Genomic DNA, 15,656 nt, shown 5'->3' on the forward strand with positions numbered 1-15,656 from the left:
GCTAGTCTAACTGGACAAATATCCGTTTTCAGTAGAGGCCCGGGGAGAAAAGCTCCAATTACATGAAGTAAACAAAATCATTAACATTAAAAATATTTAGCAAAATACCATAAGTTCAAGGGTGGACTTATACAAAATTAATGGAAACAAAAAAAATCAAGCAGAACAATATTCAGAAAATAGTTGGTTAATAATAGAATTACAAGGTAAGCAACATTCAGCAGTTAGATACAAAAAAAATTTAAGATGTGATAACATGGTGGAGAGAAAAAGAAAAATGTTAGCGACATTCTCAAAGATAATACTGTCAAAAGTTAAAAAAGTCTTTTAGAGGGACAGTTGGGCAAGGTGGGGAAGTTGGGAGTAGTAGAGAAGTAATTTCAGTCAGGATTAGCACAAGGACACAGCCATTGAGTTTTAAGATGTTCTTTGATATGTCTTTTGAAAAGGGATGTAGAGTCAAGGTTTGTAATTTCCTGAGGTAGTTGATTCCAGATCTTCCCGACAGAATTTGAAAATAATGAGTCCCCAGCTTTATTCTTTGATTTGGTTAAGGCTACAAGGAGTTTATTAGCTGAGCGTAGTGTGGCTAGGTTTTTATAAGGTGAAATCAGTTTTGTAAGGCTAGGGGTAGCATCAGGAAAGTAAAGGGTTTTATGAATGATAATTAGTTGTTGATAGAGTAATTGGTTGTTGATTTCTAACCAATATATATATATATATAGGCCCATTTCTAAATCTCGAATCTCAAAATCTCTAAATTCAAAATACTGAAACCAAAATCTCTAAAGCTCAAAATACTGAAAAATCAAAATCCTGAAACTCAAAATATTGAAAAAAAACAGTACAGCAATACTAACTATATTGCAGCACAACTACATACAGAAACATATTACTCTTCTCCAAGTATAGGCAGGGGGGCAAGCCCCCTGCACCCCCCATGTGGAGGGCTGCGCCCCCCCCACTACTTAAATATATCAGCTCCGACATTGCACTTCACTAAACTAAGATGAGTTATGTTGTAGTATAGCAAATTAGAACTGAACATGACTAAGTTTACAACATGCATTCATGAAGCACGTAATGGTATGTTTGCCCTTTCCTGCTGTGGAGTGCAATCTTGGAGTTGATATATTTAAGAAGCAGGGGGTGTGAGTGGTGCAGCCCACCACATGTGGGGGAGCAGGTGGGCTTGACCCCCTGCCTATACTTGGAGAAGACTAATATGTTTCTGTATGTAGTTGTACTGCAATATAGTTAGCGTTGCTGTATTGTGGTTTTTTTCGATATGCTGAATTTCAGTATTTTGAGTTTTCAGTTTTTTGAGCTTTAGAGATTTTGGTTTCAGTGTTTTGAATTTAGAGATTTTGAAATTTGAGCTTTAGAAGCTGTATACCTACATATATATAAATGTATCAAATAAGGAAATCCTACCCTTCCTTTTCCCCCAAAGTTAACTTTAATTAATATATTAATTGGTTTGTTCCTTTCTTTCTTTGTATTTGACAACCTGGTAGACCATTCATAACGTGGACCTTTTTCAGACTGGGAGCACTGTCCTGTTATCTGTACTAATACAGTAGGTAAACAGAGGTTGAGTGAATCAAACAGAGGCTGAAGGAATCTATACCAGCACCAAACCCTCTACAGAAAAATACAAGTTAAAAAAAAAAGAATCAAAAATAAAAAGTTATTTGCAGCTCAAAAATTAGGCATCAAGTTCAACAATGCTCCCAATGTATGAAACTAATAGCCATTTTCTTGAGACAAAACCTCATTTCATTAATGCCTCTCTCTCGACTGCAAGCAACTACTTAGTCTCCAAGAGAACAGGCTTGGCAGAATCAGCGGGGAAAGAAGAACCTGTTGAGCTTGACTCTAGTCTGGCATTGGGAAGAGACTTGAGAGGTGTAGAGTAAGTGGGCAGCCTTGGCCACCGGTGAAATAACACTACTCTAATCATTTTTTTCACTTACCCAGTGAGGTGGGGGGCAAACCCCACAGGGGCTCTCACTTCTAGCTCCAAGCACCCGAGTGTCTGGGTGTGACTCGCTCTGGGGATAGTGTCAGGTGGGGAGTTTGACTGGGGAAGTACACCTGTCAAAGAGTAATGCAGGTGTCCTAAGGTGAGCTCAGGAAGGACAGAAACCTCCCATGGAACAGATGGGCAAAAGCTCAATTAATCTTGATTTTCAGTATGAATACAGTCCATGAAAGTGGAGCCTCATGATTCTTCTGGCTTTTTGGGTTTTAAGCAGGAGGTGTCAGAGAAGTTACCGCAGGGATAACTGGCTTGTGGCAGCCAAGCATTCATAGTGATGCCGGTTTTTGATCCTTCAATGTCGGCTCTTCCTATCAATGTGAAGCAGAATTCACCAAGCGTTGGAGTGTTCACCCACTAATAGGGAACATGAGCTGGGATTAGACCATCATGAGACAGATTTCCTGGGATTTAATAAAGTAATTTTTCCGTGCAGGAATAATGTGCTCCTCCACGGAATATGGTCACTGAGCAATCCAATAAACTAGTGTTTTGACATGCAGGAGCCTGCCTACACTGTTCTTGCACGGAAACCAGTGCAAAATGCTAATTACCTCATTTGCTGGTGAAAGTCATACAAATGAGGTGAATTAGTGATTCAGCAAGAACAGTGTTATTTGCAGAAATGTATTCGGTTACTAACCGAGTACATTTCCGCAAATAACAAAACGGAGGCATGACAGGTCCAAAAAAAGCATGTATTATAGTCTTTAGGCATGCCAATGGCCAAATATATGGCCATTGACATGGAAAAGTGCTTCATGTTTATAAAAATCAGTTATTTTTTGGAGGGCCGATCTTAGCCATTTAAGCATAGAGCAGCAGTGTACAAATGGCATTGTGCTGAAAATTTAAAAAAAAATTGTGAAAACTCAATTTTAAGGGAAATCTGCATTTTGTCATTATAGTCTATGACATGCAGAATCAAAACAATACCAGGGAATAGTGGTTGTCAAGGGGAAAGGCTCTGTGTTAGTGCAGTAACTATGGACTAAGGCAGTGGGTATGCAAATGAGGGGAAATTTACTGAATAACAAAAATCTTCTAAGTGCCAAACTGCACCTAACCATGTAGATGCTCTAGCATGACCGTGTAACTAGGAGGAGCAACAGAGATGAAAAGGGGGTGTGTCAGGCATGTTGTAAACACATTGGAGCCCTATGGCACACAGATAAGCTTAGCTAAGCACAGCTAAGCAAGGGGGTGTGTCTGTAGCTGTATTGGCTTATTCCATGACATGAAGAGCATGTTCGCATCCAGGGAGGGCCATTTCTTCATGTTTACATTAGCTAGACATGCAGGCATGGCGCGCACCAGGTCTAAAATAAACAAACAAAAAAAAACCCCAGAAATAGCAGGACTGTTTACATTTGGGCAAATGGTTTGCGTGGCACTCCTTGGGTCTTAAAAGGGGAAGAAATGGGAAGGGAAAAAAGGAAAAAAAGGAAAATAGCAGAATAAAAGCAATCAAGAACAAATTATATAGCTAGCAGGTAGAATGGATCATTGTCAGCCAATCATACAGGCAGCATCTGCAGCACAGCAGTATAAACTATGGAAACACCTTACAGTCATTTTTTTCCCACAAACTCTGCACCATTGGTGCACACATACAGGGGAATTTTAACTGGAAAAATGTTAGGAGCTGCCATTGCTTTGATCCATCAGTATGTGCTAGAGGCTGAGGGCAGAGAGGAGGATAATGCTGACAACCATCACACACCAAGGAGGAGGAGAAGAGTGTTCAGACCCAGGGTAACTTACCAGGGGCTACATGATCTGGAGATAGCAGAGCGCTACAGGGTGGACAGAGACATACTTCAGCAACTCACCAAGCTGTACCGTCCTCAACTCAGACCTAGAGCCAACAGAGGGAAACCCATACCAGTGGATACCAAGGTATGTGTAGCCTTAAGAATTCTAGCTACAGGTACTTTCCAAAGACCTACTGGGGACATCATGGGGGTCTCACAGGCATCTGGATCCAGGGTAATCCACCAGTTCCTGGATGCCATGCTACCACATGCTGGTGAGTACATTTACTTCCCCAACACCCATGAGGAGAAGACCAGCAATATGCATCTCTTTCACTGTGTAGCAGAATACCCATAGGTACTGGAGGCCATAGACTGCATGCACATCCACATCAAAGCACCACCCAGTGAACAGGGTAGGGTCTACATAAACCGCAAGGGATTACCCTTCATCAACTGCCAGGTCATGTGCAATGCCCAGGACATTATAATGAATGTGTGTGCTGGCAGCCCTGGAAGCTATCATGACTCCCACATCTGGCATTTGTCACAGCTGTACCAGGCATTTGCCAGTGGGGGCATCCCATATGGCCAGCTGGTGGGGGATGTTGGCTATGCACTGGAGCCGTGGACAACAATCAGAAATGCACACACACCCACACAAGAATGCCATAATGAGGCACATGCACAAACCTGGATCATTATAGAGTGTGTGTTTGGGATGCTCAAGTTGCAGTTCCACGGCCTTGACATATCTGGCGGAGCCTTGCAGTACTTTCCAGCAACATGTGCACACATGTTCATAGTATGTGCCATGCTATACAACATGATCCTGCAGAAACAGCTGCAGCTGGCACAGCACAGGGAAGGGCCACATAGCCCCCTACCATTGCCAAGGTCCCCACAGGTACAGAGGGACTCAGAGAAGGAGGCCCCTGAGCCTGCTCCTGTAGGCAGATGGAGGCATGCCCAGTATACTCACACTTGGCAAAGAGGCAATGCATAGCACACAGATTAACACTGTAGTTACCCCAGGGACTGACACCTCTCTCTGACTCTTGCACACACAGTAAAATGGATGACGCACACATCACATTACCTGTAACTTACCATGTATAGGCAGTGTACTGTGTTTCCAACATAGGCAGCCCTCAAACACTGTCCTCACATCTGCTGCAAGCACAAGGTAAGTCAATCTTCTTAACAATAAATGAATGGATTAGTATGTTTTGCTAGCATATCTATGGTAATGCTGCATGCATGCAATGGAATGGGGTGGCCTACTTGTATAGCAGCACACAACTGACAGCTATGTGGTGCACCAGGAAATGTCTAGCCCAAACTGTCCTCCAAACACTATGCAGTGACAAATCCCATTGCAGTATATGTGTGGGACAACTAAATGGGGGTCATAGGTCACAGGCATGGATGTCAGTGTGGCAGTCCCATACCCACCCCTCATACCTAACACAGCAAGTCAGCTGTAGAAAACCACAGAGAAATCCCTGGTAAAGGCACACAAATGGTGGCAATGTTGAATGACCCCCCCCTACAGACTCACACAGTGATAGCACAGCAGGACCCGCAGTTGCAGTAAGGCTATGAAGGGTAAGACGTCTGAAACTCAAATGTATGCCATTACAATCTGACCTGTACTCTTTACTGATATGCTTTTAGTCCCCAAGACAGGGCACAATAGTATGGTAAATGGAACCAAAATGTAAAGCAAATATCAGCACAGTCTGTGCAAATGTGTACAGTTGACAGGTGTGACCCCCATATACTGGGTCTATATTATACCAGCGAATGCTTAACAAAGTGAACGCTGTATAATCGACCCTAATATGTTGAAACACCAAAATTCTGAACACACAGACCAGTGATTTTTTTCCCAGGGAAAAAAAATCACTGCCCCATACAAAAAAAAACCCAAACACAAAATAAAGTGGGGGACTTTGCCCTCCACACAGCCCCCCACACCCCCTACTTAAATATGCCAACTCCAAGATCGTACCACAGTGAAGGAAATAGCAAAGTCCCAAAAACGGCCCAGTGATTTTTTTTTCCCTGGGATAAAAATCGCTGTTCCGTGCTTTTGGGATTTCACCATTTCGAGTAAAGAGGGTTGATTAAACAGCATTCACTATTTTAAGCATTCGTTGATTTAATAGGAACCCCATATACCCACACAAATACAGTAACATGTATGTTTGCAGGGAAATAGCAGCATAACACTCATTGGCAGGGCTGTACCAATAGACATGAAAACACGTTGCCTGTCCACAATATGCAGGGGTCAATGAGCTATGTGTATGTGTGGTTAATACTGTAAGGATCTGGCCAGCACGCCCTCCTGGCAGTCATTTCCTAGTGCCCTAAGTACAGTGCTGTTTTTGACAGGGCCATGTGCAGATAACTGCAGTGCCAACTGTTATGCATGTCAATGACACCCACTGCACTGCCACTGACATACCTGGAAGTCAGAGTGCTATGTGGAATATACTACACATATAAGGAACATCTTGAAGGATGTGTAGCTGAGGTGCCAAGGCTTTTGTGAATATAAGTGCTTTTTGGTACTGTTTCCAGTGGTTATTCTCAATAATCCTTTTTTCTTATGTTTTCTTTTACATATAATGGACATGCCTGCACAGTAGAATGCACTCTCTACCCACACCCATAACTCCCAACCTCTTACAGCAAGATGTCTGGACAAGAGCAGAAATAAAAGTGGAACAAAGGCACAATGATAGGCATGTGTTGTAAATATTGCTCTTACATACTGAGAAAGGTGGTAGGGTGAGGGGGTTACAGTAGCAGGAATTATCTGAAGGTTATGTAGTCTGAAACAGTAATGTTTGTCATTATTTTGTAAAATCTCTCTTCAATTATATGTAACTAACTTGCCATAAAAACACAAGTTTACATAGACAGGATGAAACCTCTAGCAAAAGACTTGGACAACCTGTGAAAAAATGTACAGGTGAGAGGTATACCTATGCAAGGATATGACATCTCAAGTTGGAAAGATGCCACACTACCAGGAGATTCCCAGCCAGTATATCACCAGGTTGTTGGACTGTTTACACAGCACGTCATTACTCAACTGGCTGTAGCCACACCTCACAAATGGCCTAGTTGGGCAAGAATGTACATAGTTGCCCTCATAATATTGGTCTATGCATCATACAACTAGTATTCCTCTGGTAAAGCAATGTGATGATCTGAGGATGTCTGGCACTAGGTAATGACACAATTCATTGCAGTGTCAGACTACAGATATGTCAGAAAATGTCTGCTAAACAAACCCAGTACCCTGAGGAAAGTCCTGTGTACTCCTAAGAGGTATGGTTGTAGCACACAAAATCCTGGACTGGAGTACGCCTATCTCTGGAATGGAGTCCCACTCTAACTATAGAAGGTCACACTGGGCATGCTCCTACACTTAGAGAATCACAGGACATGTTGGAACCCAGATCAGAATATATTACTGTATTGTGCATATATCTCTGTGCATACAGACAGCTATGTACACCTCAACTGTCCCCACATACATCAGACAGGATTACCATCAGCTAGCTGTAGGTGGCCCATATGTGATATATCTGCATCTTTTGTGTGAGATACACAAACACACATATATACATGGGCAACAGATAACATATGTCAAGCATACACACACATAGATGTGGGAATGTGAGAGACAGACAGTGATAGAGAGAGAGAGAGAGAGAGAGAGAGAGAGACAGGAGGACACAGACAGAGTGAGTCACACACATAGATACCCTGGATGGCATACAGTGATGACCTGCTGTGGACAGTGGCATACCAGTTGTAAACAGTTGCACATGCCAGTATAAAAGGTGAGCCCCATTGTGTAACAGTACTGAGGTTGGATTTATAATATCACATCACCTGCGTGTGCATGTGTGTGTGTGTGTGTGTGTGTGTGTGTGTGTGTGTGTGTGTGTGTGTGTGTGTGTGTGTGTGTGTGTGAGTGTGTGTGTGTGTGTGTTTGTTTATTTGTAGGTGAAACAGTTTTAAGCCATTCCCACCCACAATACATCCCAGTGCCCCACTGTATAAGTCCTACTGATGTCATTCCCCTTATCAGCACCTTTGGCCAGTTGTCAGCCCAGTAAGTTCTGCAGCATGTGCAATAACTGTGTAACACTATAGTACAAATCACTAGCTAGGCAGGGGTTCTAATCTCAGATCCAGCAGATGTGAGTGAATAAGTGTGTGCATGTTTGTAAAAAGAAGTATTTTGGTAAGTTTCCCACCCAGTGCTGTACTTTATCAATCCTACTGATGTCTTCCCCTTATCATCACCTTTGGCCAGCTTTCAGCCCAGTAAGCTCTGCAGCGCATGCGATAACTGTGTAACACTATAGTACAAATCACTGGAAAAGGATGGGTTCTAATCTCAATACTGGCAAGTAAGTCTGTGTGTGTAAGAATCATATTATGTGTGAGTTGTACCATTTAGAGTTGTGTACCACCCTGTACACTTCCCATCACCCTACTTTAGCAGTCCTGCTGATGTCAGCCACCCTTACAGATACCTTTGGGCAGCCATCAGCCCTATAAGCTGTGTGGCACTTGCAGTATCTCTATACTACTATAGTGCAACAAACTAGTTAGGTAGGGGTTCTAATCTCAGTCCTGGTAAATGTAAAAGTTTGAGTGTGAGTGAGTGTGTTTGTGTGTGTGTGTGTGTGTGTGTGTGTGTGTGTGTGTGTGTGTGTGTGTGTGTGTGTGTGTGCGTGTGTGTGTGTGTGTCTTTGTAGGGTAATGATTTTGAGGCCATTCACACCCAGTACACTTCCCATTGGCCTACTTTAGCAGTCCTGCTGATGTCAGTCACCTTTACAGATACATTTGGTCAGCTGTCAGCCCTATAAGCTGTGTGGTGCTCATGATATTGGTGTACTACTATAGTGCAACAAACTAGTTAGGTAGGGGTTCTAATCTCAGTCCTGGCAAATGTAAAAGTTTGAGTGTGAGTGAGTGTGTTTGTGTGTGTGTGTGTGTGTGTGTGTGTGTGTGTGTGTGTGTGTGTGTGTGTGTGTGTGTGTGTGTGTGTGTGTGTGTGTGTGTCTTTGTAGGGTAATGATTTTGAGGCCATTCACACCTAGTACACTTCCCATTGGCCTACTTTAGCAGTCCTGCTGATGTCAGTCGCCTTTACAGATACCTTTGGTCAGCTGTCAGCCCTGTAAGCTGTGTGGTGCTTATGATATTGGTGTACTACTATAGTGCAACAAACTAGTTAGGTAGTGGTTCTAATCTCAGTCCAAGCAAATGTAAAGGTGTGTATGTTTGTGTGCATGTGTGTTCATAGGTTAATGATTTTGAGGCCATTCACACCCAGTACACCCCTCATTGCCATACTTTGCAAGGGCTGGTGATGTTTAACACTTTAAAGGTACCTTGTGACACTCTTCACCCTATAGGCTCCCTGGTGCTTGTGGTGACTGCATAACACTGTAGTATCAATAATTACATAGGTACGGGTTCTAATCTGAGTCTTGGCAAATGTGAGTATGTGTGTGTGTGTGTGTGTGTGTGTGTGTGTGTGTGTGTGTGTGTGTGTGTGTGTGTGTGTGTGTGTGTACAAGTGTTTGTACATGTATATATTTAAAGGAGACAGCATTTTGAGGCCTCATTCTCCCAGTACACTGCACATTGCCATACTTTACAAGGGCTGATAATGTTGCTCACCTTAGAAGAGCCATGGAACAGTCTTCACCCTCCAAAGTCCATGATGAGTGTGATAAATGCATATCACTGTAGTACCAATAACTAGATAGGTAGGGGTTCTAATCTCAGCCCTGGAAAATGTGTGACTGCGTGTGCGACAACAGTATCCTGTGTTTGAGTGAGCACTATATCCAATGGGTGGGGTGACTTTTACATTTTTAGATCATGGTACTCTCAGTACATGTCCCAAGGTCCACTGTATGAGGCCAGCTGTCTCCATCAACCGTAGAGGTATCTGATGACACTATTCAGCCCAGTAAGGGATGTGCTGTGTGTAGGAACTATGTAATAGTATGGACTGACTTGCAAAATAGGCATGGCTGCTAACCTAATTTCTGGCAAATGTGTGCATGACTGTATCTCTGTCATTGTGTATATTTTTGTAGGTTAGAGTATTTTGAGTCCATTCTCACCCAGTACATCGCGCATTGCCATACTTTACAAGGCATGGTGATGTTGTTCTGCTTAGAGAATGAATGGAATGCACTTCATCCTACAAGCTCCTTGGCATGTGCAATAAATGCATAACAGTTTAGTAGCAATAACTAGATAGGTAGGGCTTCTAATCTCAGTTCTGGCAAATATGTGTGTGTGTGTGTGTGTGTGTGTGTGTGTGTGTGTGTGTGTGTGTGTGTGTGTGTGTGTGTGTGTGTGTGTGTGTGTGTGTGTGTGTGTGTGTGTGTGTGTGTGTGTGTGTGTGTAAGACCAGTATCCTGAGTATGATTTACAATTTTAGGCTATGGTACTCCCAGCACACGTCCTGTGTTCCACTTTATGAGGGCTGCTTTTTACATCAACCATAGAGGTATATGTAGACACTCTGCAGAACTATAAGCCATGTGCTGTGTACAACAGCTATGTAAAAGTATGGAATGAATAGCTAGATAGGCAGGGCTGCTAATCACAGTACTGGCACATTTATCTGTGTGCATTAGTGTGTATAGCAGTGTTTGTGAGTGTGTAGACTCATGCATGACAGTATTATGAATCCATTTACACCCAGTACACCCCCTACTGCCATACTGTGGAACATTCTCCATGCTATAAGCACTGTGCCACCTTTGATAACTGCCTGACACTGTAGATTTGTGTGTGTGTGTGTGTGTGTGTGTGTGTGTGTGTGTGTGTGTGTGTGTGTGTGTGTGTGTGTGTGTGTGTGTAAACGGTATTCTCTATGTGTTTGGTCGACACAATATCCTCTGGGGGTGTAGATTTCAACAATCTGAGGTGTGTTACACCCAATACACTTCCCATTGTTCACTATACAAGAGCTGCTGATGTCTACTAACATACACTTACCTGTATACACCCCTCAACCCTATAAACTCTGTGGCACATGCAATAACTGTTATACCAACCTGGTAATTGTGTACAGCTGTACCTCAGCTATGACACACTCAATGTGTTACCACACTGCCATGCCCCTCATTGCAAATGACTTTTGCAGTTTAGAACAGCACTATTGTACATATGCCCCTGTTTCTGGGCTGCTGTACCCCTATTGTGTCAGGCTTTTTCCATATGTCATGCACTGTGAGGTGGATAGGTATGGTCTATCATTATTTAATACTGTCATTCCTGATATCATCCCAGTGATGTTGTGGAATCCCACACCTGTTCTGGGGTAGGGGCCATAAATATGAGGGCAAAGGCTGGACAACCTGTGGAACTCTGTACAGTCAGGAGGTCAGTGTATACTCAAAACTGCAAAAAACAAACTGGAACAGAGAACAAACAGCTGGAGAGAGACCACAGACTGCACACGTGGATTAAATCAAGAATTTAATGTTAAGCGCTTTTCGTTTGTAATATAAGACAAACTTCATCAGACAAGTTAAAACACATACACCCAGTCTTATATAAGAAAGAAATTAAATAATTAACACATCAATTGAACATAGTGTGTGAAATACAATTGATTAAACAATTAAAAAACTTTTTTTAAAAGCTTTTTAAAGAAGCCTTTTCAGAAAAGCCTTTTCAAAGAATGGGCAGGCACCTAAACAATAACTCTAACACAATATTCAAAACTTATAAAGGTGTATAAATAAATAAATAACTAAATAACATGCAGTATAACCAAAATTATACTGCCAAAAGATGTAACTTCATACACTTATTGGTAATTCATAATACTGTTTAAAAATCTACAATAGTAAAAATGTAGCAAATATTTGTAAGAATATAAAAAATATGAAAAAGTTCATGTAAAAAATATATATATAATATATATATATATATACAAAAATCAATACAAAGATAGAATAACAAGTCCTATTCATCTTAATAAACTTTTAATTTTTAAAATAGAACAACCTTCATTCAGACCAGGGAAATTGTAAGCATTCAACCTAATCTGCCATATAAGCTCTAGTTCATTTAGTCTAAGTGAGTCAGGAATTAGGTTGAATGCTTACAATTTCCCTGGTCTGAATGAAGGTTGTTCTATTAGTTGTATTTTAAAAATTAAAAGTTTATTAAGATGAATAGGACTTGTTATTCTATCTTTGTATTGATTTTTGTATATATATATATATATATATATATATATATATATATATATATATATAGGGATATTGTGTGACTGTCATTCAAGATATATCTGTCCACACAGTCATTATACTGTAGTGTTTGGTAGTGTGACTGGTATGTTGCTGTGACTGTGGTGCAATTGGGTGTGTGTATGAACTTTCACACCGGTATCTTTTTTGCAGTACAGTTACATCCCTGTAGTGCATGCTATATATTAGCTAATGCATATGCAATTCCCCAGAGCTGCTTTAGGGTAGTGTGGTGTTGTCCTGACTATATTTTGGATGGTACTTGGTGACATGCTTGTCAGCTTAGTGTAGTTTCCATAATGTTACATAGCTGCACTCATAGCACTCAACTCTCCAGGTGTTCATAGGATGTAAAGTTGTCTGGCACATATATCTTGTCTGGTTCCCATGACAGGTGTGTATTTCTGACAATTAAGTGGAATGATGTGTTGAATGGACTCACTACATAATGACAGGCAATTGATTTCTCAGACATCTGATATTGCATTCAACATATGTTACAAAAGAGTTTCTGTAGCAACGTCCTCAGTTTATCTACCCAATTATTTCCAATGTGTCCCTATTTCCATACACTTGTCCCCACACTTTGTTTGGCTTGGTCCAAACCCCTTGTACTAAGTTGTTTTGAGGTATGACAGCACTGCATGTTATGGAAAAAAAATATATATATATATGTGTGTGTGTGTGTGTGTGTGTGTGTGTGTGTGTGTGTGTGTGTGTGTGTGTGTGTGTGTGTGTGTGTGTGTGTGTGTGTGTGTATGTGTGTGTGTGTGTTTGTTTTGCTCTTTTTCATACATTTCCTTGCATATATCTGTATACATGTATGTATATATATATATATATATATATATATATATATATATATATATATGTATATTTTTTATTATATATATTTGTAAATACCAATCATTACTGATTCCACAATGTTTCTTCCCTATTGATATGTTTGAAAAACAGCAGAAAATCCTACAGCTCAGATGGCTTAGTGGTAAATTGCTGTGACTATGGTGTACAGGGTCCTGGGTTCAAGACCTGCAAGGACTGTTTATTTTATTGCTGGGCAGAACAGAGGCTGATGCAGACAGAGTGATTAAGGCATTTTTAAGCAGTTTTAAGCAGGTTTGCACAATGCTAAGTGATGCCAATAAATGGTTAAACTATTAGGTGCATAAACCATGTAGGTTTTGCTTAGCAACTCTTACCAGTGAACAAATCCACTTAGCTGAGCTACCTGCTGCCTAGCATTCACTTTTGAGCAATGCTTAAACCGGCATAGCTAAGCATTGATAATCATTGCTCGCAGTTCATTCTTATAAAATATCACACTAATGACTTCATTTAGTAAGTGTATATGATTTCCATTACATGACATGGCTCGATGTGCTTTCATTATAGTAGCAAGAGGTGTAACTATACTGTATGGGACAAGTGTATACATGGGTGGTTTCACATGCTATATGCACTCACACTTCCATTTTACACCAGCTACACTACCCTGGGTGACAAAAATAACTTACCACATATTTTAATATGAAAATAGTACCTTTAACACTGCTTTACCATGTAAAATTGGATTATGTGTTGTAGTACTCGAGCTGTGTATGCCTGCATGCAAAGCTGGGACTCTGACCACTACACTATCTTGGTTTGGGGATTTGAGCTGTATATTTTTATTTATCTCTTATTGGATATTAATATTCAGCTCAGTTGTAGAACTCAGTCAGAATGGAAGGTTGAATGAGAGGAGGTGCAAGGTGATTTAGGAAAGTTGCACTGAATTCACTTACAGCATCATCTAAGAGTATTGGAAAATAACTCCAACAGCATTGCCAAGATGTGGAATACCATCCCCTCTCACATCACTCAACTCGAATCACTCAAAGCCTTTAAAACTGCTCTAAAACAACACTTTCAAAACAGCTACATCTGCACCTGTACCCCAACCCCCAAACCACCATAACCCTTCTTCCCCTAGCCTCACATAATACCTTTATGACCTCAAAAAATATGTACAGTTTCTTTGCCTGTCTGATGATTGCAACTTTATTTTCTTTTTCTACTTAGATATTTTTCCTACTTTTATTTTTAATACAAAAAAAATTCCTATATTTCCATTACCAACTTTTTAACATAGTCAGTATTGTATTTGTGACTATATTTGTGTATTTCAATGCCATTATTACAATGAAACACCGTTTCCATATGTTGTAAACATATGCACCTGCTCCAACAATCATATGTACCTTTTTTGTAAGATTATATATGTTTCTATGCTTTTATATTATACAGTGTTTGTGGAGCTTTTATCCCTAGGCCTCCACTGAAAATGGGTTATATGACCCAGTCGACTTTCCTGGTGTCAATAAACAAATAAATAAATAAAATATTATATTATTATATTAACTGGAAAGTATTGAGGTTTTCAGACATGTCATTGAGGACTGCTGTCATGACATAATGGCATACAATTCAGTTTCAGACTTGTATACTTCATAACATTCATGATAATGCATTACCTGTTTTCTATCAACTCATGCTAATGCATTACCTGTTTTCTATCAACTTTCTGTCTGTCCTCTGTACAAATGGGATGACCCCAGTGCTCAGGCTCTGCTTGATTACACTGCAGAATGGGTCTGAGAGCCCATGCCTGTGTTCATGTAGGATGCAGCTAGGAATTGTATCAGGCCTATGGAGACCTCTATGTGTTGCCTTTGAGATGTCATTACAGACCTGCTTCCTGATCATGAGTGGAGAGGGGCAGGTGCTGTACATGCACATGTGTATCTATGGGGGGACAGGGGGTGATGTTTACACTTCACCTGTCTGCAACCAGTTGCCTATATCTATGGCATATGTATATGTGGTGTTATTGACCACCACTACAGAGTAGATATGTGTGTTGCCTCTGGAATTGCTGATACATGTCTGTAAGGCCTAGTGATTGGCCTTGGTGGATGCATCTAGTCTGCACTCAAAGACAGCCTTAGGGTACATCACCTGTGATCTTATTTGCTTGTGCAGAATAAGGCCACATGGCTTCCAATGAGGTACTTCTTTCTTCTTGACCTGTCCTGTGATTATTTCCACCTATGATGGTAGTTGTGTATTGCTGCTGTCCACCACAGGCATTCAACCTATCTTGAGGGGGTTGATGTTGTCCTGTCAGGTATTGCTGAGGCCATACAGCTATGTAGGTGCCCACATAGTATTGTGGTGTGGGCCTTGACACTGCTGCTAGTTCCAACATATTATGGGACGTCCTTCATGTGGGCCTTGCCCCTTTTCCTTGCCTGTGCAGGAGACATTACAGAGGTTTTGGGGCTATAGCTTCACAGACAGTAGGTGGGAATACCTCACAGGACATGACATGTGGAGACAGCCCAACAACATGGGGGACAAAGTTCCAGAATTGGGTACAGATTGTATGTCATTAGTGCTGTTATCCACATGGAGGGTTGCTAGATTGACAGGGTTCATCTGGACAAGCATTTACTGAGTGATTTGACATCTGACAGTGATATGCATCTGACATAC

The sequence above is a fragment of the Protopterus annectens genome, chromosome 6.part0 (assembly GCF_019279795.1).
Source record: "Protopterus annectens isolate FY-2018-M chromosome 6.part0, PAN1.0, whole genome shotgun sequence".
Taxonomy (NCBI): Eukaryota; Metazoa; Chordata; order Ceratodontiformes; family Protopteridae; genus Protopterus; species Protopterus annectens.